Raw genomic sequence first — 25,363 nt, forward strand, 5'->3', positions numbered from 1 at the left:
CAAGGAGGGTCCCCATGGTGTCACGATGGGTCCTGGGGACAAGGGGGTCCCCAGGATGTAACAATGGACCCTGGGGACAATGGGGGGTCCTGGGACGTCACAATGGGCCCTGGAGACAAAGGGGGTCCCCAGGATGTCACAATGGGCCCTGGGGACAATGTGGGGTCCTGGGACGTCACAATGGGCCCCAGTGACAAAGGGGGTCCCCAGGATGTCACAATGGGCCCTGGGGACAATCTGGGGTCCTGGGACGTCACAATGGGCCCTGGGGACAAGAGGGGGTCCCCAGGATGTCACAATGGGCCCTGGGGACAATGGGGGGTCCTGGAATGTCACAATGGGCCCTGGGGACAAAGGGGATGTCCACATGGTGCCACAATGGGCCCTGGGAGCAAGGGGGTCCCCAGGATGTCACAATGGGTCCTGGGGACAATGGGAGGTGCCCAAGATGTCACAATGGACCCTGAGGACAAGCAGGTGTCTCCATGGTGTCACAATGGGTCCCCAATGACAAGGGGGGGTCCCCATGGTGTCACAATGGGCCCTGGGGACAAACGTGGTTCCCCTCAATATCAAAATGGGTCCTGGGGACAAAGTGGGCTCCTCGGATGTCACAATGGACACTGGGGACAACGGGAGGTCCTGGGACGTCACAATGGGCCCTGGGGACAAAGTTGGTCCCCACGATATCTCAATGAGCCCCAGTGACAAAGGGGGGTCCCCAGGATGTCACAATGGGCCGTGGGGACAATGAGGGGTCCTGGGACATCACAATGGGTCCTGGGGACAAGGGGGGGACCCCTGAATGTCACAATGGGCCCTGGGGACAATGTGGGGTCCTGGGATGTCACAATGGGCCCCAGTGCCAAAGGGGTCCCCTGAATGTCACAATGGGCCCTGGGGACAATGGGGGATCCTGGGACGTCACAATGGGCCCTGGGGACAAGGGGGGTGTCCCCTGAATGTCACAATGGGCCCTGGGGACAATGTGGGGTCCTGGGATGTCACAATGGGCCCCAGTGACAAAGGGGGTCCCCTGAATGTCACAATGGGCTCTAGGGACAATGGGGGGTCCTGGGAAATCACAATGGGCCCTGGGGACAAGGGGGGTGTCCCCTGAATGTCACAATGGGCCCTGGGGAGAAAGGGGGTCCCCAGGATGTCAAAATGGGCCTTGGGGACAAAGTGGGGTTCTTGGATATCACAATGTGACACAGTGCAAAGGGGGTCCCCATGGTGCCACAATGAGCCCTGGGGACAAAGGGAGGTCCCTAGGATGTCACAATGGGCCCTTGGGACAATGGGGTTCCTGGGATGTCACAACGGGTCCCCAGTGACAAAGGGGGTCCCCAGGATGTCTCAATGGGCCCTGAGGACAATGGGAGGTCCCCATGGTGTCACAAAGGGTCCCCAGTGACAAGAGAGGTCCCCACGGTGCCAGGATGGGTCCTGCGGACAAGGAGGTCCCCAGGATGTCACCATGGGCCCTGGGGACAAAGGGGGTCCCCAGGATGTCACAATGGGCCCTGGGGACAAAGAGACTCCCCAGGATGTCACAATGGGACCTGGGGACAAGGGGGTCCCCAGGAACTCACAATGGGCTCTGGGGACAATGGAGGTTCCCCAGGATGTTCACAATAGGCCCTGAGGACAAGGGGTGGTCCCCATGGTGTCACAATGGGTCCCCAGTGACAAGGGGGTCCCCAAGGTGTCACAATGGGCCCTGGGAACAACGGGGGGTCCTGGGACGTAACAATAGGCCCTAGGGACAAAGGGGGTCCCCAGGGTGTTACAATGGTCCCGGGTGACAAAGGGGGATGCCCAGGATGTCACAATGGGCCCTGAGGCAAGGAGGGGTCTCCATGGTGTCACAATGGGTCCCCAGTGACAAGGAGGGTCCCCATGGTGTCACGATGAGTCCTGGGGACAAGGGGGTCCCCAGGATGTAAGAATGAACCCTGGGGACAATGGGGGGTCCTGGGACGTCACAATGGGTCCTGGGGACAAAGGGTGTCTCCAGGATGTCACAATGGGCTCTGGGGACAATGCAGGGTCCTGGGACGTCACAATGGGTCCTTAGGACAAAGAGGGGTCCCCAGGATGTCACAATGGGCCCTGGGGACAATGTGGGGTCCTGGGATGTCACAATGGGCCCCAGTGACAAAGGGGCCCCCTGAATGTCACAATGGGCCCTGGGGACAATGGGGGGCTCTTGCGACGTCACAATGGGCCCTGGGGACAAGGAGGGATCCCCAGGATGTCACAATGGGCCCTGGGGACAATGGGGGGTCCTGGGACGTCACAATGGGCCCTGGGGACAAGAGGGGGTCCCCAGGATGTGACAATGGGCCCTGGGGACAAAGAGGTGTCCCCTGAATGTCACAATGGGCCCTGGGGACAAGGGGGTGCAGAGGATGTCACAATAGGCCCTGGGGACAATGGGGGGTCCTGGGACGTCACAATGGGCCCTGGGGACAAGGAGGGATCCCCAGGATGCCACAATGGGCCATGGGGACAATGGGGGGTCCCGGGACATCACAATGGGCCCGGGGAACAAGGGGGTTCCCCAGGATGTCACAATGGGCTCTGGGGACAAAGAGGGGCCCTACAACGTCACAATCAGCCCTGGGTACATGGGGGGATCTCCTGAAAGTCACAATGAGCCTTGGGAGCAGAGGGGCCTCCCCAGGACGTCACAATGGGCCCTGGGAACAATGGGGGTTCCTTGAAGGTCACAATGGGCCCTGGGAACAATGGTGGGTCCCCTGAATGTCAAAATGGGCCCTGGGGACAAAGGGGGGTCCGCAGGATGTCACAATGGGCACTGGGGACAAAGGGGAGGTCCCCATGGTGTCACAATGGGCCCAAGTGACAAGGAGGGTCCCCACGGTGCCACGATGGGTCCTGGGGACAAGGGGGTCCCCCAGATGTCACAATGGGCCCTGGGGACAATGGGGTTGCCCAGGATGTCACAATGGACCCTGGGGACAAAGGGGGATCCCCAGGATGTCACAATGGGCCCTGGGGACCAGGGGGGTCCTGCGATGTCACAATGGGCCCTGGGGAGAAAGGGGGTCCCCTGGATGTCACAATGGGCTCTGGGGACAAGGAGGGTCCCCAGGATGTCACAATGACCCCTGCGGACAAGGGGGGTGTCGATGGTTTCACAATGGGCCCTGGGAACAAGGTGGGGTCCCCATAGTGTCACAATGGGTTTTGGGGACAAGTGGGGTCCCCAGGATATCACAATGGGTCCTGGGGACAATGTGGGGTCCTGGGATGTCACAATGGCCCCCAGTGACAAAGGGGTTCCCCATGGTGCCACAATGGTCCCTGGGGACAAAGGGGGTCCCCAGGATTTGACAATAGCACTGGGTACAAATGGGGGTCATGGGATGTCACAGTGGGCCCTGGGGACAAGGGAGGTCCCCATGGTGTCACAATAAGCCCTGGGGACAAAGTGGGGTGTTGGGATGTCACAATGGGCCCCAGTGACAAAAGGGGGTCCCCATGGTGCCACAATGGGCCGTGGGGACCAGGGGGGGTACTGCAATGTCACAATGGGCCCTGGGGAGAAAGGGGGTCCCCTGGATGTCACAATGGGCCCTGGGGACAAAGAGGGGCCCTACAACGTCACAATCAGCCCTGGGTACATGGGGGGATCTCCTGAAAGTCACAATGAGCCTTGGGAGCAGAGGGGGCTCCCCAGGACGTCACAATGGGCCCTGGGAACAATGGGGGTTCCTTGAAGGTCACAATGGGCCCTGGGAACAATGGTGGGTCCCCTGAATGTCAAAATGGGCCCTGGGGACAAAGGGGGGTCCGCAGGATGTCACAATGGGCACTGGGGACAAAGGGGAGGTCCCCATGGTGTCACAATGGGCCCAAGTGACAAGGAGGGTCCCCACGGTGCCACGATGGGTCCTGGGGACAAGGGGGTCCCCCAGATGTCACAATGGGCCCTGGGGACAATGGGGTTGCCCAGGATGTCACAATGGACCCTGGGGACAAAGGGGGATCCCCAGGATGTCACAATGGGCCCTGGGGACCAGGGGGGTCCTGCGATGTCACAATGGGCCCTGGGGAGAAAGGGGGTCCCCTGGATGTCACAATGGGCTCTGGGGACAAGGAGGGTCCCCAGGATGTCACAATGACCCCTGCGGACAAGGGGGGTGTCGATGGTTTCACAATGGGCCCTGGGAACAAGGTGGGGTCCCCATAGTGTCACAATGGGTTTTGGGGACAAGTGGGGTCCCCAGGATATCACAATGGGTCCTGGGGACAATGTGGGGTCCTGGGATGTCACAATGGCCCCCAGTGACAAAGGGGTTCCCCATGGTGCCACAATGGTCCCTGGGGACAAAGGGGGTCCCCAGGATTTGACAATAGCACTGGGTACAAATGGGGGTCATGGGATGTCACAGTGGGCCCTGGGGACAAGGGAGGTCCCCATGGTGTCACAATAAGCCCTGGGGACAAAGTGGGGTGTTGGGATGTGACAATGGGCCCCAGTGACAAAAGGGGGTCCCCATGGTGCCACAATGGGCCGTGGGGACCAGGGGGGGTACTGCAATGTCACAATGGGCCCTGGGGAGAAAGGGGGTCCCCTGGATGTCACAATGGGCTCTGGGGACAAGGAGTGTCCCCAGGATGTCACAATGGGCCCTGGGGACAAACGGGGGTGTCGACGGTGTCAAAATGGGTCCTGGGGACAAAGGGCGTCCCCAGGATGTCACAATATGCCCTGGTGACAAAGGGGGTCCCCACGGTATCCGAATGGGCCCTGGGGACAAAGGGGGGTCCCCTGAATGTCACAATGGGCCCTGGGGACAATGGGGGTCCTGGGATGTCACAATGAGCCCTGCGGACAAGGGTGGTACTCACAGTGTCACAATGGGCCGTGGGCACAAGGGGTGGTCCCCATAGTGTCACAATGGGTCCTGGGGACAAGTGGGGTCCCCAGGATGTCACAATAGGTCCTGGGGACAATGTGGGGTCCTGGGATGTCACAATGGGCCCCAGTGACAAAGGGGGTCCCCTGAATGTCACAATGGGACCTGGGTACAATGTGGGGTCCTGGGACGTCACAATGGGCCCTGGGGACAAGGAGGGATCCCCAGGATGTCACAATGGGCCCTGGGGACAATGGGGGGTCCTGGGACGTCACAATGGGCCCCAGTGACAAGGGGGGGTCCCCAGGATGTCACAATGGGCCCTGAGGACAAAGAGGGGTCCCCTGAATGTCACAATGGGCCCTGCGGACAAGGGCGTGCCGAGGATGTCACAATGGGCCCTGGGGACAATGGGGGGTCCTGGAATGTCACAATGGGCACTGGGGACTATGGGGGTCCCCAGGATGTCACAATGGGCCTTGGGGACAATAGGAGGTTCTGGGATGTCACAATGGGCCCTGGGGACAATGGGGGGTGCCCAGGATGTGAAAATGAGTCCTGAGGACATGGGGGGGTCCCCATGGTGTCACAATGGGTCCCCAGTGACAAGGAGGGGTCCCCATGGTGTCACAATAGGCCCTGGGGACAATGGGGTCCCCTGAATGTCACAATGGGCCCTGGGAACAAAAGTGGTTGCCATGGTGCCACAAGGGGCCCTGGGGTCAAAGGCGGTCCCCATGGTGCTAAAATGGGCCCTGGGAGCAAGGGGGTGGCCAGGATGTCACAATGGGTCCTGGGGACAATGGGGGGTGCCCAGGATGTCACAATGGACCCTGAGGACATGGGGGGGTCCCCATGGTGTCACAATGGGTCCCCAGTGACACGGGGGGGGTCCCCATGGTGCCACAATGAGCCCTGGGGACAAAAGGAGGTCCCTACAATGTCACAATGGGCCCTGGGGACTAATGAGGTCCCCACGGTGTCACAATGCGTCCTGGAGAAAAAGGGGGGTCCCCAGGATGTTACAATGGGCTCTTGGCACAATGGGGTTCCTGGGATGTCACAATGGGCCCTGGTGACAATGGGGGTCCCCACGGTGCCACGATGGGTCCTGGGGACAAGGGCGTCCCCCTAGATGTCACAATGGGCCCTGGGGACAATGGGGTTGCCCAGGATGTCACAATGGACCCTGGGGACAAAGGGGGGTGGGCAGGATGTCACAATGGGCACTGGGGACAAAGGGGGGGTCCCCATGGTGTCACAATAGGCCCTGGGGACAAAGTGGGGTCCTAGAATGTCACAATGAGCCCTGGGGACAAAGGGGGGTCCTGGGATGTCACAATGGGCCCTGGGGACAAGAGGGGATTCCTAGGATGTCACAATGGGCCCTGGGGACTAATGTGGTCCCCACGGTGTCACAATATGTCCCGGAGACAAAGAGGGGTCCCCAGGATGTCACAATGGGCCCTTGGGACAATGGGGTTCCTGGGATGTCACAATGGGTCCCCAGTGACAAAGGGGGTCCCCAGGATGTCTCAATGGGCCCTGAGGACAATGGGAGGTCCCCATGGTGTCACAAAGGGTCCCCAGTGACAAGGGAGGTCCCCAGGATGCCACAATGGGCCCTGGGGACAATGGGGGGTCCTGGGACGTCACAATGGGCCCTGGGGACAAAGAGGCTCCCCAGGATGTCACAATGGGACCTGGGCACAAGGGGGTCCCCAGGACTAACAGTGGGCTCTGGGGACAATGGAGGTTCCCCAGGATGTTCACAATAGGCCCTGAGGACAAGGGGTGGTCCCCATGGTGTCACAATGGGTCCCCAGTGACAAGGGGGGTCCCCAAGTGTCACAATGGGCCCTGGGGACAATGGGGGTCCCGGGACGGAATAATAGGCCCTGGGGACAAAGGGGGTCCCCATGGTGTTACAATGGTCCAGGGGGAAAAAGGGGGATACCCAGGATGTCACAACGGGCCCTGAGGACAAGGGGGGCTCCCCAGGGTGTCGGAATGGGTCCCCAGTGACAAGGAGGGTCCCCATGGTGTCACGATGGGTCCTGGGGACAAGGGGGTCCCCAGGATGTAACAATGGACCCTGGGGACAATGGGGGGTCCTGGGACGTCACAATGGGCCCTGGAGACAAAGGGGGTCCCCAGGATGTCACAATGGGCCCTGGGGACAATGTGGGGTCCTGGGACGTCACAATGGGCCCCAGTGACAAAGGGGGTCCCCAGGATGTCACAATGGGCCCTGGGGACAATCTGGGGTCCTGGGACGTCACAATGGGCCCTGGGGACAAGAGGGGGTCCCCAGGATGTCACAATGGGCCCTGGGGACAAGGGGGTGCCGAGGATGTCACAATGGGCCCTGGGGACAAGGGGGGGTCCCCAGGATGTCACAATGGGCCCTGGGGACAAAGAGGGGTCTCTAAAGTGTCACAATGGGCCCTGGGGACACAGAGGGGCCCTAGGACGTCACAATCAGCCCTGGGGACAAGGGGGGGGTCCCCTGAAAGTCACAATGAGCCCTGGGAACAGAGGGGGTCCCCAGGACGTCACAATGGGCCCTGGGAACAATGGGGGTCCCTTGAAGGTCACAATGGGCCCTGGGGACAATGGTGGGTGTTCTGAATGTCAAAATGGGCCCTGGGGACAAAGGGGGGGTCCGCAGGATGTCACAATGGGCACTGGGGACAAAGGGGGAGTCCCCATGGTGTCACAATGGGCCCAAGTGACAAGGAGGGCACCCACGGTGCCACGATGGGTCCTGGGGACAAGGGGGTCCCCCAGATGTCACAATGGGCCCTGGGGACATTGGGGTTGCCCAGGATGTCACAATGGGCCCTGGGGACAATGGTGGGTCCCCTGAATGTCAAAATGGGCCCTGGGGACAAAGGGGGGTAGCAGGATGTCACAATGGGCCCTGGGGACAATGGTGGGTCCCCTGAATGTCAAAATGGGCCCTGGGGACAAAGGGGGGTAGCAGGATGTCACAATGGGTACTGGGGACAAAGGGGGCGTCCCCATGGTGTCACAATGGGCCCAAGTGACAAGGAGGGCCCCACGGTGCCACGATGGGTCCTGGGGACAAGGGGGTCCCCCAGATGTCACAATGGGCCCTGGGGACAATGGGGTTGCCCAGGATGTCACAATGGACCCTGGGGACAAAGGGGGAGCCCCAGGATGTCACAATGGGCCCTGGGGACAATGGGAGTCCCCAAGGTGTCAGAACGAGCCCTGGGGACAAAGTGGAATCCTGGGATGTCACAATGGCCCCAGTGACAAAGGGGTTCCCCATGGTGCCACAATGGGCCCTGGGCACAAAGGGGGTCCCCAGGATTTCACAATAGCACTGGGGACAAAGGGGGGTCACGGGATGTCACAATGGGCCCTGGGGACAAGGGAGGTCCCCATGGTGTCACAATAAGCCCTGGGGACAAAGTGGGGTCCTGGGATGTCACAATGGGCCCTGGGGACAAGGAGGGTCCCCAGGATGTCACAATGGGCCCTGGGGACAAGGGGGGGTCCCCAGGATGTCACAATGTGTCCTGGGTACAAAGAGGCGTCCCCTGAATGTCGCAATGGGCCCTGGGGACAAGGGGGGGTCCTGGGATGTCACAATGGGCCCTGGGGCCAAACAGGGATCCCCAGGATGTCACAATGGGCCCTGGGGACAATGGGGGGTCCTGGGACGTCACAATGGGCCCCAGTGATAAGGGGGCATCCCCAGGATGTCATAATGGGCCCTGGGGACCAGGGGGGTCCTTCGATGTCACAATGGGCCCCGGGGACAAAGGGGGGTCCTGGGATGTCTCAATGAGCCCTGCAGACAAGGGTGGTACCCACGGTGTCACAATGGGCCCTGGGAACAAGGGGGGGACCCCATAGTGTCACAATGGGTCCTGGGGACAAGTGGGGTCCCCACGATGTCACAATGTGTCCTGGGGACAATGTGGGGTCCTGGGACGTCACAATGGGCCCTGGGGACAAGGAGGGATCCCCAGGATGTCACAATGGGCCCTGGGGACAAAGAGGCGTCCCCGGAATGTCACAATGGGCCCTGGGGACAAAGAGGAGTCCCCTGAATGTCACAATGGGCCCTGGGGACAATGGGGGATCCTGGGACGTCACAATGGGCCCCAGTGACAAGGGGGGGTCCCCAGGATGTCACAATGTGCCCTGGGGACAAAGAGGCGTCCCCGGAATGTCACAATGGGCCCTGGGGACAAGGGGGTGCCCTGAATGTCACAATGGGCCCTGGGGACAATGGGGGGTCCTAAGACGTCACAATGGGCCCTGGGGACAAGGAGGGATCCTGGTACGTCACAATGGGCCCCAGTGACAAGGGGGGGTCCCCAGGATGTCACAATGGGCCCTGGGGACAAAGAGGGGTCCCCAGGATGTCAAAATGGGCCCTGGGGACAATGGGGGGTCCTAAGACGTCACAATGAACCCTGGGGACAACGGGGGGTCCTGGGACGTCACAATGGGCCCCAGTGACAAGGGGCGGTCCCCAGGATGTCACAATGGGCCCTGGGGACAAAGAGGAGGCCCCTGAATGTCACAATGGGCCCTGGGGACAATGGGGGTCCCCAGGATGTCACAATGGGCCCTGGGGACAATAGGAGGTTCTGGGATGTCACAATGGGCCCTTGGGGTTTAGAAGTCAGGTCTAAGAGTGCAGCGTTTGGGGTGCAGGGGATTGGGGGGAAATTTAAGGTTGCAGAGTGTGGGGTTCACAGGACTGGGGCACAGGATTTGGGGGTGCGGGGTTTCAGGGTTCAGGATTTGGAGGTGTGGAGTTTTGGGGTGCAGGGGTTGGGAGTGCAGGGTGGTGGGGGTGAGAGATTTGGGTGCAGGATTTGGGGGTGCAGAGTCTTGGGAGGCAAGGATCCGGGTCTTCAGGATTTGGGGGTTCAGTGTTTAGGGCAGCACAATCTTGGGGTGCAGGGGTTTGCAGTGAAAGGTTTGGTAGGCAGGATTTGGGGTGCAGGATTCTGGGGTGCTGGGTTTGGGGTACAGGATTTGGTGTTGCAGGGATGGGGTTGAAGGGTTTGGGTTTCCAGGCCTTTGAGGTGCAGGATTTGGAGGTGCAGGGTTTGGGAGGGAATTCTTTGGGGTGCAGGGTTTGGGGGCAGGTTTAGGGGTGGAGGGTATAGGACGGAAAGATTTGGGAATGCAGGGTTTGGGGTGCAGGTTTCGGGGTTCAGGAAGGTAGGGAGGGCAGGATTAGGGGGTGCAAGGTTTCAGTTGTAGGGTTTAGGGGTGCAGAGTTTGGTAGGGCCGAATTTGGGGGTGCAGGATCTGGGGTGCAGGGTTTGGGAAGACAGGATCGGGGGTGGAGGATTTGGGGATGCAGGATTGAGGGGCAGGGTTTTGGTGCAGGGCTTGGGGTCAGGATCTGGGGTGCAGGTTTGGGAAGAGTATTTTGGGGTGCAGGATTTTGGGTGCCGTGTCTGCGGGGCAGGTTTGGGGTGATCACTGCTGATCCGCACACACTCTCTCTCTCTGTCCCCATTGTCCCCAATGCCCCCTTACCTGTCTCACCTCCCTCTCCAGCTCCGCTCCCACCCCCCCAATCCCCCTCAGCGGGGCCAGCCCGGGGTGCAGCTCCTGCAACGGCTCCTCCTCTGCATTCATTAACAATTAACACCCTCAGCAGCGCTAATTAACACCCCCCCCACCCCCCCGTATCCCCGCTGCCCCCTAATTCGCGCTAATCACCCCTAATTCCCCCTCATTACTCACCCAGCAGCCCCTCGATGTCCGGAGCCGCCATCTTGCCCCGCCGGGAGGGCCACAAACCACCTAAAAATTGACCCAAAATAGCGCTTTTTCAACCCAAAACCCTCCCGCTGAGGCTCCCCGAGCTGTGTCCCCAAAGCCCCCGCTGTTGTCACCTCGGGAAAAGCGCGAAAAAAGCGGCCCCGGGGGTCCCCGCGCTTCGCTTCGCGCTCTGAGGGAAAGCGCGGGAAAACGAGCGGAGACGGAAAGAGCCGAGCGGAGCCGAATGGGCCCGAGCGGAGCCGAATGGGCCCGAGCGGAGCCGAGCGGCGCCCGAGCGGAGCCGAACGGGCCCGAGCGGAGCCGAGCGGCGCCCGAGCGGAGCCGAACGGCGCCCGAGCGGAGCCGAACGGCGCCCGAGTCCCGGCCGGGGCCGAACGCACCCGAAGGGACCCGAAGTCTTCCCGAAGGGGTCCGAGTGGAGCCGAACGCACCCGAAGGGACCCGAACCCACCCGAGTGGACCCGAACCCACCCGAAGGGACCCGAACCCACCCGAGTGGACCCGCACCCACCCGAAGGGGCCCGAAGTCTCCCCGAAGGGACCCGAACCCACCCGAAAGTGCCCCAAAAGGCGCCAAACTCCCAAATCCCCCCCTTTTTACCCCAAAACCCTTGTTCCGCTCCCCCCCCGGCCCCTCCTCTTCCTCTCCCCCCCCCCCCCCCCCGCTTTCTCCCCCTTTTCCCGCCTCACGATCGTTTCCCGCCGCGGCGGCGGCTGCGAGCGAGGCCACGCCCCCTTCCTCAGGCGGCGGCCAATGGGAAGGGGGGGGGGGTGCGTGGCCACGCCCACTGTGCGTGGCGTGCGCGGAGGCGGCTCCGAGAGGAGCCGAAGATACACGAAGGGAGCCGAAGGGACCCGAGGGGACCCGAACGCACCCGAAGGGACCCGAACGCACCCGAAGGGACCCGAGTGGGGCCCGAACGCACCCGAGGGGACCCGAAGGCACCCGAAGGGACCCGAACGCACCCGAAGGGACCCGAGTGGGACCCGAACGCACCCGAAGGGACCCGAGGGGACCCGAACGCACCCGAAGGGACCCGAGTGGGGCCCGAACTCACCCGAAGGGACCCGAGTGGGGCCCAAACGCACTTAGGGGGCTCCATGAGTCACTTATGGGTCACTATGGGGCACTCCTGGGTCCCTAAGGGGGAAATTATGGGGGTCTATGGGGAGTTCAGGAGGGACCCAGGAGTACCCCAAGGGACCCAGGAGTTCAGGAGGGACCCAGGAGTGCCCCAAAGGACCCAGGAGTGCCCCAAAGGACCCAGGAGTACCCAAATGTGTTGTGTTTTGTTTTTTCTCTCTTGTTTATGTCCTCTTTTACCTGAAATGGGACAATGGGGGCAATGGGGGGCAATGGGAGTCAATGGGGACAATGGGGATCAATGGGGGGCAATGGGGGCAATGGGGATCAATGGGGGGCAATGGGGATCAATGGGGATCAATGGGGGGCAATGGGGGGCAATGGGGATCAATGAGTCAACGGGGATCAATGGGTCAATGGGAGTCAATGGGGTCAATGGGGTCAATGGGTCAATGGGATCAATGGGGGTCAATGGGGGTCAATGGGAGTCAATGGGAGTCAATGGGTCAATGGGATCAATGGGGGTCAATGGGGTCAATGGGGATCAATGGGTCAATGGGGGTCAATGGGAGTCAGCGGGGTCAATGGGTTCAATGGGATCAATGGGGGTCAATAGGGTCAATGGGGTCAATGGGGATCAATGGGAGTCAATGGGGTCAATGGGGGTCAATGGGGGTCAATGGGGTCAATGGGTCAATGGGAGTCAATGGGGTCAATGGGTCAATGGGATGAATGGGGGTCAATGGGGATCAATGGGTCAATGGGGGTCAATGGGGGTCAATGGGGCAATGGGGTCAATGGGGCAATGGGAGTCAATGGGGTCAATGGGTCAATGGGGATCAATGGGGGTCAATGGGGTCAATGGGGATCAATGGGTCAATGGGGTCAATGGGTCAATGGGAGTCAATGGGGTCAATGGGTCAATGGGATCAATGGGGGTCAATGGGGTCAATGGGTGTCAATGGGGGTCAATGGGGTCAATGGGGATCAATGGGGGGCAATGGGGGGCAATGAGTCAACAGGGTCAATGGGGGTCAATGGGAGTCAATGGGTCAATGGCGTCAATGGGATCAATGGGGTCAATGGGAGTCAATGGGGGTCAATGGGGTCAATGGGTCAATGGGATCAATGGGGGTCAATGGGGTCAATGGGGTCAATGGGTCAATGGGGGTCAATGGGAGTCAGCGGGGTCAATGGGGTCAATGGGGATCAATGGGGTCAATGGGGGTCAATGGGGCAATGGGGTCAATGGGGTCAATGGGTCAATGGGGATCAATGGGTCAATGGGAGTCAATGGGGTCAATGGGGGTCAATGGGGTCAAAGGGGATCAATGGGGTCAATGGGCATCAATGGGTCAATGGGGCCAATGGGTCAATGGGAGTCAATGGGGTCAATGGGTCAATGGGATCAATGGGATCAATGGGGGTCAATGGGGTCAATGGGATCAATGGGGGTCAATGGGGTCAATGGGGATCAATGGGTCAATGGGGATCAATGGGGCAATGGGGGTCAATGGGGCAATGGGGGTCAATGGGGCAATGGGGTCAATGGGTCAATGGGGATCAATGGGTCAATGGGAGTCAATGGGGTCAATGGGGGTCAATGGGGATCAATGGGAGTCAATGGGATCAATGGGGGTCAATGGGGTCAATGGGGGTCAATGGGGGTCAATGGGGGTCAATGGGGGTCAATGGGGTCAATGGGGTCAATGGGGTCAATGGGGGTCAATGGGGTCAATGGGGGGCAATGGGGGGCAATGGGGGGCAATGGGGGGCAATGGGGGGCAATGGGGTCAATGGGGATCAATGGGTCAATGGGGTCAATGGGGATCAATGGGGGTCAATGGGGGTCAATGGGGGTCAATGGGGTCAATGGGGATCAATGGGGATCAATGGGGATCAATGGGGGTCAATGGGGGTCAATGGGGATCAATGGGGTCAATGGGTCCCAGGGTCACATTCCCGCTGTCCCTGTCCCCGCTGTCCCAGGTTGTCCCAGGGCTCAGTGCTCACTCCTCATTGGTTCCTGGCCTTTTGCATTCATTAATATTCGGTTAATTATTCATTAAGGTTTTCTTGCCATAGTTGAGCCCAGCAGGAACCCCCGGGGTCCTAAAACCCTCCCTCTCTATGGGTCCCTATGGAGCTCTATGGGGCTCCTTGGATCTCTATGGGGTCCTATGGGTCTCTATAGGTCCCTATGGGGTTCCATGGGGCTCTGTGGTTTCCTATGGGCCTCTATGGGCCTCTATGGGTCCCTATGGGTCCCTATGGGTCTCTATGGGGCTCCTTGGGTGTCTGTGGGTCCCTATGGGGCTCTTTGGGGCTCTATGGGTCCCTATGGGGCTCCTTGATGCTCTATGGGTCTCTATGGAACCCCCAGGGTCCTAAAACCCTCCCTCTCTATGGGTCCCTATGGGTCTCTATGGGTCCCTATGGAGCTCTATGGGGTTCCATGGGGCTCTGTGGCTCCCTATGGGTCTCTATGGGTCCCTATGGGTCTCTATGGGGTTCCATGGGGCTCTGTGGCTCCCTATGGGCCTCTATGGGTCCCTATGGGGTCCTATGGAGCTCTATGGGTCTCTATGGGTCCCTATGGGTCTCTACAGGCTCTACGGTCCCTATGGGTCTCTAGGATCGCTATGGGGTTCCTTGGGTCCCTATGGGTCTCTGTGGGTCCCAATGGGGCTCTGTGGGTCCCTATGGAACCCCCGGGGTCCTAAAACCCTCCCTCTCTATGGGTCCCTGTGGGTCTCTATGGGTCCCTATGGAGCTCTATGGGTCCCTATGGGGTTCCATGGGGCTCTGTGGTTTCCTATGGGCCTCTATGGGGCTCTATGGGTCCCTATGGGTGTCTATGGGTCCTTATGGGGCTCCTTGATGCTCTATGGGTCTCTATGGAACCCCCAGGGTCCTAAAACCCTCCCTCTCTATGGGTCCCTTTGGGTCTCTATGGGTCCCTATGGGTCTCTATGGGTCCCTATGGGTCTCTACAGGCTCTACGGTCCGTATGGGTCTCTATGGGGTTCCATGGGGCTCTGTGGCTCCCTATGGGCCTCTATGGTCTCTATGGGTCCCTATGGGGTCCTATGGAGGTGGGTGCTTTTTTCCAACCAAAGTGATTAATGAGTTTTTAGGGTTTATCCCAAATGATGGGAACCCCCGGTTCCTTCCTTCCCTCCTTCCTTCCTTCCTTCCCTCCTTCCTTCCCTCCTTCCTTCCTTCCTTCCCTCCTTCCTTCCCTCCCTCCTTCCTTCCCTCCCTCCTTCCTTCCCTCCCTCCTTCCCTCCCTCCTTCCTTCCTTCCCTCCTTCCTTCCTTCCCTCCTTCCTTCCTTCCCTCCTTCCTTCCTTCCTTCCCTCCTTCCCTCCTTCCTTCCCTCCTTCCTTCCTTCCCTCCTTCCTTCCCTCCTTCCTTCCTTCCCTCCTTCCTTCCCTCCTTCCTTCCTTCCCTCCTTCCTTCCCTCCTTCCTTCCTTCCCTCCCTCCTTCCTTCCCTCCCTCCTTCCTTCCTTCCTTCCCTCCTTCCTTCCCTCCTTCCTTCCCTCCTTCCTTCCTTCCCTCCTTCCTTCCTTCCTTCCTTCCCTCCTTCCTTCCTTTTTGGAGCTCACCACCTCTTTTGGATGAAGCTGGAGCGGCGCGTGGCTCCAGGCCTTTCATTGAAGCTCCAGCAGCTGCGGATGGGCCTGGGATGCTGGGCAGGAAGATGATGAAGATGATGAAGATGATGAAGATGACAAAGATGACGAAGATGACGAAGATGACGAAGATGATGAAGATGACGAAGATGATGAAGATGACGAGCGCATCCCCACGCGGGAAGACATCAAGAAGCTGATGGAAAGCAAGAAGAAGCAGCAGTCGCTCCAGGAGAGCTTTGGATGGCCCAGACCACCCCTTGTGCTTCGGATGCCCACACCACCCCTTGTGTTTTGGATACCCCAGACCACCCCTTGTGCTTTGGATGCCCACACCATCCCTTGTGTTTTGGATACCCCAGACCACCCCTTGTGTTTTGGATACCCCAGACCACCCCTTTGGGGAAGACCCTCCGTATGCTGAGGTGTTGCGTCTCCTTCCTCTTCATCCTCTAAAAGGTGTTTGGTGAAGAGCAGAGATGGAAGCGGGGGTTCCCATCATTTGGGATAAACCCTAAGAACTCATTTTGGTTGGAAAAGACCCTCGAGGTCATGGAGGCCAAGCATAACCTACCCCTGGCACTGACCCATATCCCTGAGGACGTTGTTTTGTGACACCATGGGGACCCCGCCTTGTCCTCAGGGCCCATTGTGACATCCTGGACACCCCCCATTGTCCCCAGAGCCCATTGTGACATCCTGGGGACCCCCTTTGTCCCCAGGGCCCATTGGACGTCCCATGACTCCCCCTTGTCCCCAGGGCCCATTGTGACATCCCAGTACCCCCCATTGTCCCCAGAGCCCATTGTGACATCCTAGGGACCCCCTTTGTCCCCAGGGCCCATTTTCGCACCATGGGGACCCCCTTTGTTACTGGGTCCCATTGTGACATTCCAGGACCTTACTTTGTCCCCAGGGCCCATTTTGGCACCATGGGGGATCCCTTTGTCACTGGGGCCCATTCTGACATTCAGGGCACCCCTCTCTGTCCCCAGGGCCCATTGTGACATGCTGGGGACTCCCATTGTCCCCAGGTCCCATTGTGACACCGTGGGGACCCCCTTTGTCCCTGTCGAGGGTTAAGATTCCTAACCCCAGACCATAACGCTAATCCTAATCCTAAACCTAAGCCTAATTCCTAACCCTAAACCCAATCCTAACCCAATCCCTTAACCCTAACCCAATCTCTTAACCCTTATCCCAATCCCTTAACCCTAACCCAAACTCCTAACTCTAAGCCTAAGCCCAAGCCAGACGCCTAAGCCCAACCCAGACGCCTAAGCCCAACCCAGACGCCTAAGCCCAACCCTAACCCAAACTCCTAGCCTTAAGACTAACCCTAAATCCTAACTCAAACTCCTAACCCTAAGTCTAAGCCTAAACCAAACTCCTAAGCTTAAGACTAAGCCTAACCCAAACTCCTAAGCCTAACCCTAACCCAAACTCCAAAACCTAAGCCTAACCCTAACCCAAACTCCTAACCCTATGCCAACCTTAACCATATTCCTACCCTTTCCCCCTAAACCTGAAGTCTTACTGCTTACACAAACACTATTCCCTAACCCCTAACCTTAATCCTTACTCCTAACATTAACCGTAATACTAACCCTTATCACTAACCACATCCCTACCCATAAACCCTAAACCTAATCCTAATCAAACCCTAATAATAACCCTAACCCTACCCCTAACACCTATCCCTTCATCTAAACTTCTAATATTAGTCCAATCACTTACTGTAATCCTAAAGCAAGGCAGGAGACCTCTCACACACACAAAAGGAAACCCACACTAACGTGGGAGCATGGAGCACCAGGGCAAAAAATGATCATCCATGTTTCTCCTAAATCAGAGCCTGCTGGCTACTGCAAGGCTCAACTATTGCAAGAAAACGTTCACAAATAATAAACCAAATACTAACAAACGCAAAAGGCCAGTAACCAATGAACACTGAACACTTACCCCTGCGATTCCCCTCAGGCTCAGGAACAGGATTACACCAAGAGGCTTGATCAGCATGGACTGCAGGAACCAAACAGGGAGTCAAACACGGGTGGGGAGCTTCCATGGCACGTTGTGATCTCCTGCTTCCTCAGTCACCTGCTGTGATGGGAGAGGGTGAGATAATGACACGAGACACATACAGAGGTGTGTGTTCCCACAGCTAGAAACAGAGCACGGGTGACCTTTTTGCTGAGACCTAGCAGGTTTTCAGGCAAATTGAACATTCATGACTTGTCTGTGTAATACCACCAAGGCACAAAAAGCTTTTGGAAAGCCTCTGAGAGGATCTTGGGTACAATCACACACGAATAACCTATTAAAACACGAGTGTTTATTCGCTCAAGCAGACAGACAGTGACAACTCACCTCTGGGACAGCCCAAGGCTCCTAACCAGGACCCAGCTGAGAAGCTCGATCAACTCTGCCAATGCCATGTCCTGGAGTCAAGCACAGATCAGAGAGGTTTCCAGGCTCACCGAGCAACACTCCTGCATTCCAGGGAAAAGAGGACATAGACAAGAGAGAAAAAACAAAACACAACACAACATATTTAGGACAACAGTGCCCATATCTTGCAGAAAAATAGCCGTATTTGGGGAAAAAACTGGCAAAACGACAAAATATTCCAAATATTTGGGGGCTAAATTGGTCAACACAGGCAAAACAATCTGAGTATTTGGGCAAAAAGTGGCCCAAAGAGGCAAAAACATCCACACTTGGGTGCAAAGCTGTCGGCAAACATGAAAACATCCCATATTTGGGATCACAGTGCCCATATCAGGGGAAAAAATGGGCAAAAGCACCTGAGTATATCGGGTCAAGAGAGGCAGAAAAACCAAAGCACCACTAGATTTGAGCAAATCTGGCCAAAAAGGGGTATAACATCCCCAGATTCAGGGTGAAACTGGACCAAAGAGTCGAAGTATGCCCAGATTTGGGTAAAAAAATGGCCAAAAACGGCCCAAACACCCCCAGATTTGGGTATAAACGCAACTGGAAAGCCAAAGAACTCCCAGATATAGGCAGAAACGATCCCAAAGGGCACAAATGTGCCCAGGTTTAGCTCTAAAGTGGCCCAAAGTGCCAAAGCAATCCCAGCTTTGATTTGAAACGGGCCCAAAGGCTCAAAGCGCGCCCTGGGATGGGGCCGTGTGGCACGAGGCTGGGGGGCAGGGAGGGCCCCACAGGGACTCAGTGCTGGTTTCTGCCCTGTGCCAGCACTCCCAGCCCCTGCTTGCCCAGAACCTGCCCCTGAAGCAGCCGCAGCCCCTCTCCCCTCCCTGCGGGTGTCTGCCCCCTGCCCACACCCTGGTGCTGCCTGGCTCGCCCTGCCCGGCCCAGCCCGGCTGCTCTCCCGGCCCCAGCCCCAGCCCTGGCCCCACTGCTGCCCTGCTGAGCTGCTCGGGGCTGGGTGCTGCCCCTGCTCGCCCACCTGCTCCCTGCGCTCGGCTGGAGCAGCCTGGGCGTCCCGGGCTGGCAGGGACACCAGGAGGAGGAACAGGGTGAGGACCATGGCCCCCACGCTCGCCCCATGATGCTGCTGCTGCCAAGACACAGCACAGCACGTCACCGAGGGGCTCTGACCTCACAGTCACATTGGAATCACCACATCTGCACACTGCTGCATGGCCTTGTGCTACACCAGCATGGAAGGAACAGAAGTGGAGAAGGGTGCACCTATTTTGGGAGGCAGCACTGCCTGTGGGAGTGCACAGGCTCTCACTTCTTGCTTCCCAGAAATCAATCAATCAATCAATCCCAAAAGCTACATATTAATAGTAAATTTAAATAAAAAAAGCCAACTTCAAGGGTCTTTACTTGTAGCTATATTTGTCAGGCAGCTCTCTGGGAAGAAACCAGCTTTTCCTGCTAGTTTGACCACAGCTTCAACGCCTTTAAAGCCACCACTTCTGACCTCTGCTGCTCCAACACAGCCTCACAGCCCAGCAAAATCATAGTGCAGGCAGAAAGCTTCACCATACAGAGATGGAGACAGTCAGGAATACGTTCCTCTCAAAAGCAGACACTGCAAGCCACTCTTCCTCTTGCTTACCAAATTCAGACAGCGTTAGAAAACAACAACAACAAGGAAGCGAGATTCTTCTTTTATGCACCCCATTGTATGGACCATTCAACATCAAGTCCAACCGAAGTCTGAACCTCCGAATGAGAAATGCCATCTTCAAATTTCTAGGAAAATGAAGGGCTTTGAAGTGGCAAGACCATAAAATGTTCATTAAAGCACTGCCATGCAAGTCCGCACCCCTGATCACAGACCACCTGCCCTGGTACCAAAGGCAGTGATGTTCTCAGCTGACATCTGGAACGCAGCACAAAGTCTCATGTTCTCCAGTGCCAAACATGTAGTTTGGAACTGAAACAGGGCAGTAAACCATCTCCAGTCAGTCTGTTTTCATTCGAGTACATCAGGACAAGTTCAGTTCACGTTCACCAGGAATCACAGCAGGTCCCACCCGTCCCTGCAGACCCCAACACCGCTCCTGTGCAGGGTCCCCAGGAGCAGTAAGCACAGAACAAGAAACCTCCCTTCCAAAGAAGGCCCACAGCTGCTCTTCCAACGAGCTGCATAAGCAGCAGCTGAGAACAACCTCTGCTGTAGCTGCACCAGGCTCTGCTGTCTGCAGAAGGAGAGCAGCTCCTAAATGATCCCCAGCCCTACAGACACAGCCCAGGGCAGTGATGAGGAACCACCAGAGTGCAGGGACACCTGGCCATTCAGTTGAAGCTGCTGGGGAGAAGGACAGAGGGCTAGCAAGAGACAAATCAGACAAGAGAGAAGACAGAGGAGCTGAGAGAGATACAAACACACAGGGAAAAGGACGGAGAGATGAAGGCAAAAAGGCACAATGAGCTGGGATGAGACAGGGAGGAAGAACCAGCAGGGCTGATGAGCAGGACAGAGGGATGGGGAGGGGGGAGGAGGAGAAGCAGGAAGGGGCTGGAGAAAGACAGGGAGGGGGATGCACAGATGGAGAGACAAAAAGAAAGACAGGGAACAGAACAAAGGGAGTGAGAAATAAAGCAAAGTTGGGATCCAAATGAAGAGACTGGAAAGGGGAAACATGCAACAAGGAGCTGGAGAAAGAGGAAAAGAGGGCTGAGCAGCAGGAAAGAGGAAGAGAAGACAACGAAAAGGCAGAGCCAGCTGGACAGGGGTGATATAGTGAGAAGGGATGGCACTGGGAACAGGGATGGGAGACAGAAAGAAAACCAGGACAGAAAGACATCAAAAGGAAGAGGGGCAGTAATCTGGACAGAGCTGGAGAAAGAAGCAGCCGGGAAAGGGAAGACAGGCAGAAGACAGAAGGGGAGCAGGAGAGAGAAAGAACAACAAGGGTTGGGGGCAGGACAGAGATTGGGGAAAAAATCCTGGGGCGGGCAGCAAGATGGAGAGGGAGTAAAAAAGAAGAGGGGCAGGAATAGGTGCAGGGAGCAGGACAGAGGGATACAGTGAGAAATGATGGGGCAGGGAGCAGGACACAGCAACAGAGCAGAATGGTGACAAAGAGAAACCAGGGATGATGAGAAGCACAGAGCAGCGGAGACAGAGAGGGAGATACGAGAAACCCTGCACAGAGGTGCAGACGGGTGGAGGAAACGGTGAGGAAGAAGCAGAGAGGGGCAGAGAGAGAAGAGATGAAGAGGGAGAAGGACACGGTAGGAAAGAGGAGGGAGCAGGGAGGGAGGGAGGGGAGCACAAAACAGGACGAAATGAGCCCAAGGGCCCAGCACTCACCACAGTTCCTGCTCTCTGCACTGCCAGGCAAGCTGTGCAGTTCAGGCCCTTCTGTCTGCCTGTCTTTCCCTCCCCTCCTATTCTGTAGCTCCAGCCGTTTGTCCATCCCGCACCTAAGAGAACACATGGGTGTCTGACAGCTCTCACAGCACGAGGCTCCCCAGACGCACCCCACACACACTATACGGCCGGACAGTGATTTTCCCCACTTACACAGACCCTGCGGTGCACGTTTGTGATCTGCTCTGCTGAGGCTGCTCACAGGGACTCTTCCTCACCCAGAGGGGCAGCTGTCTCTGGTGCAGCTGCAGCAGCAGCTGTGGGGATCCCCTGCACTTCACCCTCCAGCTGCTTCCCCTTCTCCTGCTCTCTCCAGCCCCAGCCCCAGCTGCTCCTCTCCAGCAAGTGCCCCCTGTCCCCTCCCCCGCCCAGGAGAACAAGGCCAGAGCAGCCCACACACACCTGGGCCAGAGGCAGCAAGACATCTCCAGGGCCCCAGAGGGAGGATAAAGGGCCCCAGGGCTGGGCCGGGCGCTGCTGGGCCTCGGGCAGCTCCACGGGCGCCATGGCAAAGCTCACGCTGGCCGCCTGCAGAGCAACCGCCTGCTCAGCCTGGGCTGCGCCACCATTGGTCGGGAGGGCTGTCAGTCTCCTCCCCTGAGCTGATCCTGCAGCTGATTGGCTGCCTGGGCAGTGATTCTGTCCTGCTTTGGGGCTCGCCCTGCCCTGAGGTGATACTCTCTCTGATTGGCGGCCTGAGGGGTTACTCCCCCCACAGTGTCCGCCTTCCCTGAGCCGCTCTTTTCTCTGATTGGCTGTCTGGGATCTCCCACTGGCTCCCCCCACCAAATGATTGGTCAGGTTATTTGTCAATCATCCCTGTGCTGCACTCCCACCAGGTGTGATTGGTGCAGCCAGCACAGCCCGCCCCTGAGCGCTGCCCAGTTTGTCCAACTGTCGCCAACTGTCCTGCAGGTCTCAAAGCTCGATTGGCTGCTTACATTTCAATCACATGACTTGCCCCGCCTCCTCAAATGTGATTGGCTGCATTTCATCCCCTGGCTGTCCACAGACTTCCGGGCGGTTGTTGCCAGGCAGCGAGCTCCACCTGAAAATGAAGCTGCGGGCCCTGACCAAAGGCCGTGGGTGATGAAAGACGCGTTGGGACCCTAAACATGAGGATTTGGCCCCAAGAGGGAGGCTCTGGGCGCTCAGAAGGACGGGCAGATGCCACAGATGGCGCTTTGGGCCCTGCACACGAGGGGACCCTCTTGGCTCCCACCCGAGCTGGGTTTGGTGCCCGTGACCCCACGTTCCAGCTCTGCTGTGCTTTCTGACCTCATGGGCCCTCTTGTCCTGCCAAACTTCTGCTGCCAAACCCTGCTGTGGGAAACAATCCCCTTGCCAAGAGAACAGCCCCGGGCAGGATCTCTCAGCAAAGCGTATTTTATAAACGATTTGGCAAGACCAGGTGTTCTACCCAAAGACAGCACAGGGAATGGGACAAAAAGCCCCCGCTTACACATCCACCAACCCCAGCTGCACATTCCCTGCCCTGCTCCCCAGCGCTTGGCACTGCAGGGGTTACAGACTCCCCAGGGCTGGCCTCAGTTTACCTGTCTCATTCATCTAATTAACAACCCTCTCACCTTATTGATTTATTTGAAATATGGATTCCTGGCTCTTTGGTTGCCCTTCCCCCTCGATTATCTTTTTAAACACAGTGATCAGTTTGGACTGTGAGCACCTTGGTGCCACCCTCGCCACCCTTGGCCACCGCCACCGCCACCCCAGTGACCCCCACGGCTCCACCAGTGAACTGGAATGATGGCACGGGGCGTGCGTGTGTCTCTGGGGTCCCTGTGGCCAGCTGTGTGTCCCACGGGTGTGTGTCTGTGCTGGGGCACGTATCCCATGGCTGGCATGGCCAGGACAAGCACGTCTGCAGGATGGAGCTGCCCCAGCCTCCCTGCTCCTGTGCTGGCTCTGACTCGTGCCCATGACCCAGCCCGTCTGCACATCCCAGCAGTCTCTGTGACCCAGGCCATCCATGTCCCAGCCTATCTCTATGTCCCAGCCCACCCCCGTGTCCCAGTCCATCTCCATGTCTCAGCAGCCTCTGCGCCCCCTGTCCTGGTTTTGGTAAAAAACAAGTTTCTCTTTTAGTGAATTTTGCCTGTCAGCCAAAGCCTTCATGTCAGCTGCATTTTCCTGGAGAACCAGACACATGTTTTGGTAAACCCAGCAATGGAATGGAAACTTATTGATAAGCACGGGTGGACATCTCGCGAGAGGGGCAACGAGAAACCGGTGAGCAACTGTGTATAACATTCCATTCACGTGAATACTTCATATAAAAGTGGGAGATCACGAGAATCTCGTCCCTTTTCCTTCCCTTTTGCCTTTTTACTTCCCTTCTGCTCATGGCCGACATCAGGAGAGGACCTTGCTGGTCGTCCCTGCGAACGGAGGCCAGTGAGAGACTGAATCCAGCTCCGGTTGGCTGCAGAGTCTGATCCAGGACTTTGGGTGCTGGCTCTGCAGTTGCTCAGACTTACAAGATGGGTTTTGTATATTTGTATCATTTTCTCTGTTCTTATCAGTAGCATCAGTAAAACATCTTGAACTTTTCCAGCTCTCTCCCCTCTGTGCTTCTTCCCCTCCCGATCGCCTGTGCTGAGTGGGAAGGGGGGAGAGGGAGGGGCAAAAGGGGGAGTGGGGGGGAGAGGAGGTTGACAACACATCTGCCAGGGTTTGATTGTCACCCCGCAATCCTAACCCTCGACAGGGACAAAGGGGGACCCAGGATGTCACAATGGGCCCTGGGGACAACGGGGGGTCCTGGGATGTCACAATGAGCCCCAGTGACAAAGGGGTTCACCATGGTGCCACAATGGGCCCTGGGGACAAAGGGGCTCCCCATGGTACAACAATGGGCCCTGGGGACAAACGAGGTCCCAAGAATGTCACAATCGGCCCTGGAGACAAAGAGAGGGTCCCCTGAATGTCACAATGGGCTCTGGGGACAAAGGGGGTCCCCAGGATGTAACAATGGGCCCTGGGGACAAACGGGATCCCCAGGATGTCACAATGGGCCCTGGGGACAAAGGGGGGTCCCCATGATGTCACAATGGGCCTTGGAGACAAGGGGTGTCCCACCCTGGGCTCTGGGGACAAGGGGGGTCCCCAGGATGTCACAATGGCCCTGGGGACAAGCGGGGGTCATGGGATGTCACAATGGGTCCTAGGGACAAAGGGGTCCCCACAGTGTCACAATGGGCCCTGGGGACAAAGTGGAGTCCTGGTATGCCACAATGGGCCCCAGTGACAAAGGGGGTCCCCACGGTGTCACAATGGGCCCTTGTGACAACAGGGTCCCCAGGATGTCACAATGGGTTCTGGAGACAAGGGGGGTCCTGGGATGTCACAATGGGCCCTGGGGACAAAGGGGGCTGCCCAGGATGTCACAATGGACTCTGGGGACAATGGGGGTCCCCAGGATGTCACAAAGGGCCCTGGGGACAAGGGTGGGTCCTGGTATGTCACAATCGGCCCTGGGGACAAAGGGGGCTCCCCAGGATGTCACAATGGGCTCTGAGGACAAGAGGGGTCCCAAGGATGTCACAATGAGCCCCAGTGACAAAGGGGTTCACCATGGTGCCACAATGGGCCCTGGGGACAAAGGGGCTCCCCATGGTACAACAATGGGCCCTGGGGACAAACGAGGTCCCAAGGATGTCACAATCGGCCCTGGAGACAAAGAGAGGGTCCCCTGAATGTCACAATGGGCCCTGGGGACAATGGGGGGTGCTGGGATGTCACAATGGGCCCTGGAGACAAAGGGAGTCCCCAGGATGTCACAATGGGCCCTGGGGACAAAGGGGGTTCCCCTGAACGTCACAATGGGCCCTGGAGACAAAGGGGGGTCCCCAGGATGTCACAATGGGCACTGGAGAAAAAGGGGGGGTCCCCACGGTGTCACAATGGGCCCTGGGGACAATGGGGGATTCTGGGATGTCACAATAGGCCCTGGGGACAAAGGGGGTCCCCAGGATGTCACAATGGGCACTGGAGAAAAAGGGGGGGTCCCCACGGTGTCACAATGAGCCCTGGGGACAATGGGGGATTCTGGGATGTCACAATAGGCCCTGGGGACAAAGGGGGTCCCCAGGATGTCACAATGGGTCCTGGGGACAACGGGGGT

General features: G+C 58.1%; 1 long non-coding RNA gene across 1 annotated transcript in view; it reads right to left on the reverse strand.

Annotated features, from left to right (window-relative positions):
• LOC139829572 (uncharacterized) overlaps window positions 1-11,815 on the reverse strand; it is a 63,609-nt gene extending 51,794 nt beyond the window's left edge. Inside the window, exons 1-2 of the long non-coding RNA XR_011742091.1 lie at window positions 11,738-11,815; window positions 10,641-10,700 (exon numbers count right to left, since the gene is read on the reverse strand). This is a non-coding gene — a long non-coding RNA (uncharacterized lncRNA). The remainder of the gene's footprint in view (window positions 1-10,640; window positions 10,701-11,737) is intronic.
• Window positions 11,816-25,363: the final 13,548 nt, after the last annotated feature.

This window comes from Patagioenas fasciata, chromosome 21 (assembly GCF_037038585.1).
Source record: "Patagioenas fasciata isolate bPatFas1 chromosome 21, bPatFas1.hap1, whole genome shotgun sequence".
In the NCBI taxonomy this organism is placed as follows: Eukaryota; Metazoa; Chordata; class Aves; order Columbiformes; family Columbidae; genus Patagioenas; species Patagioenas fasciata.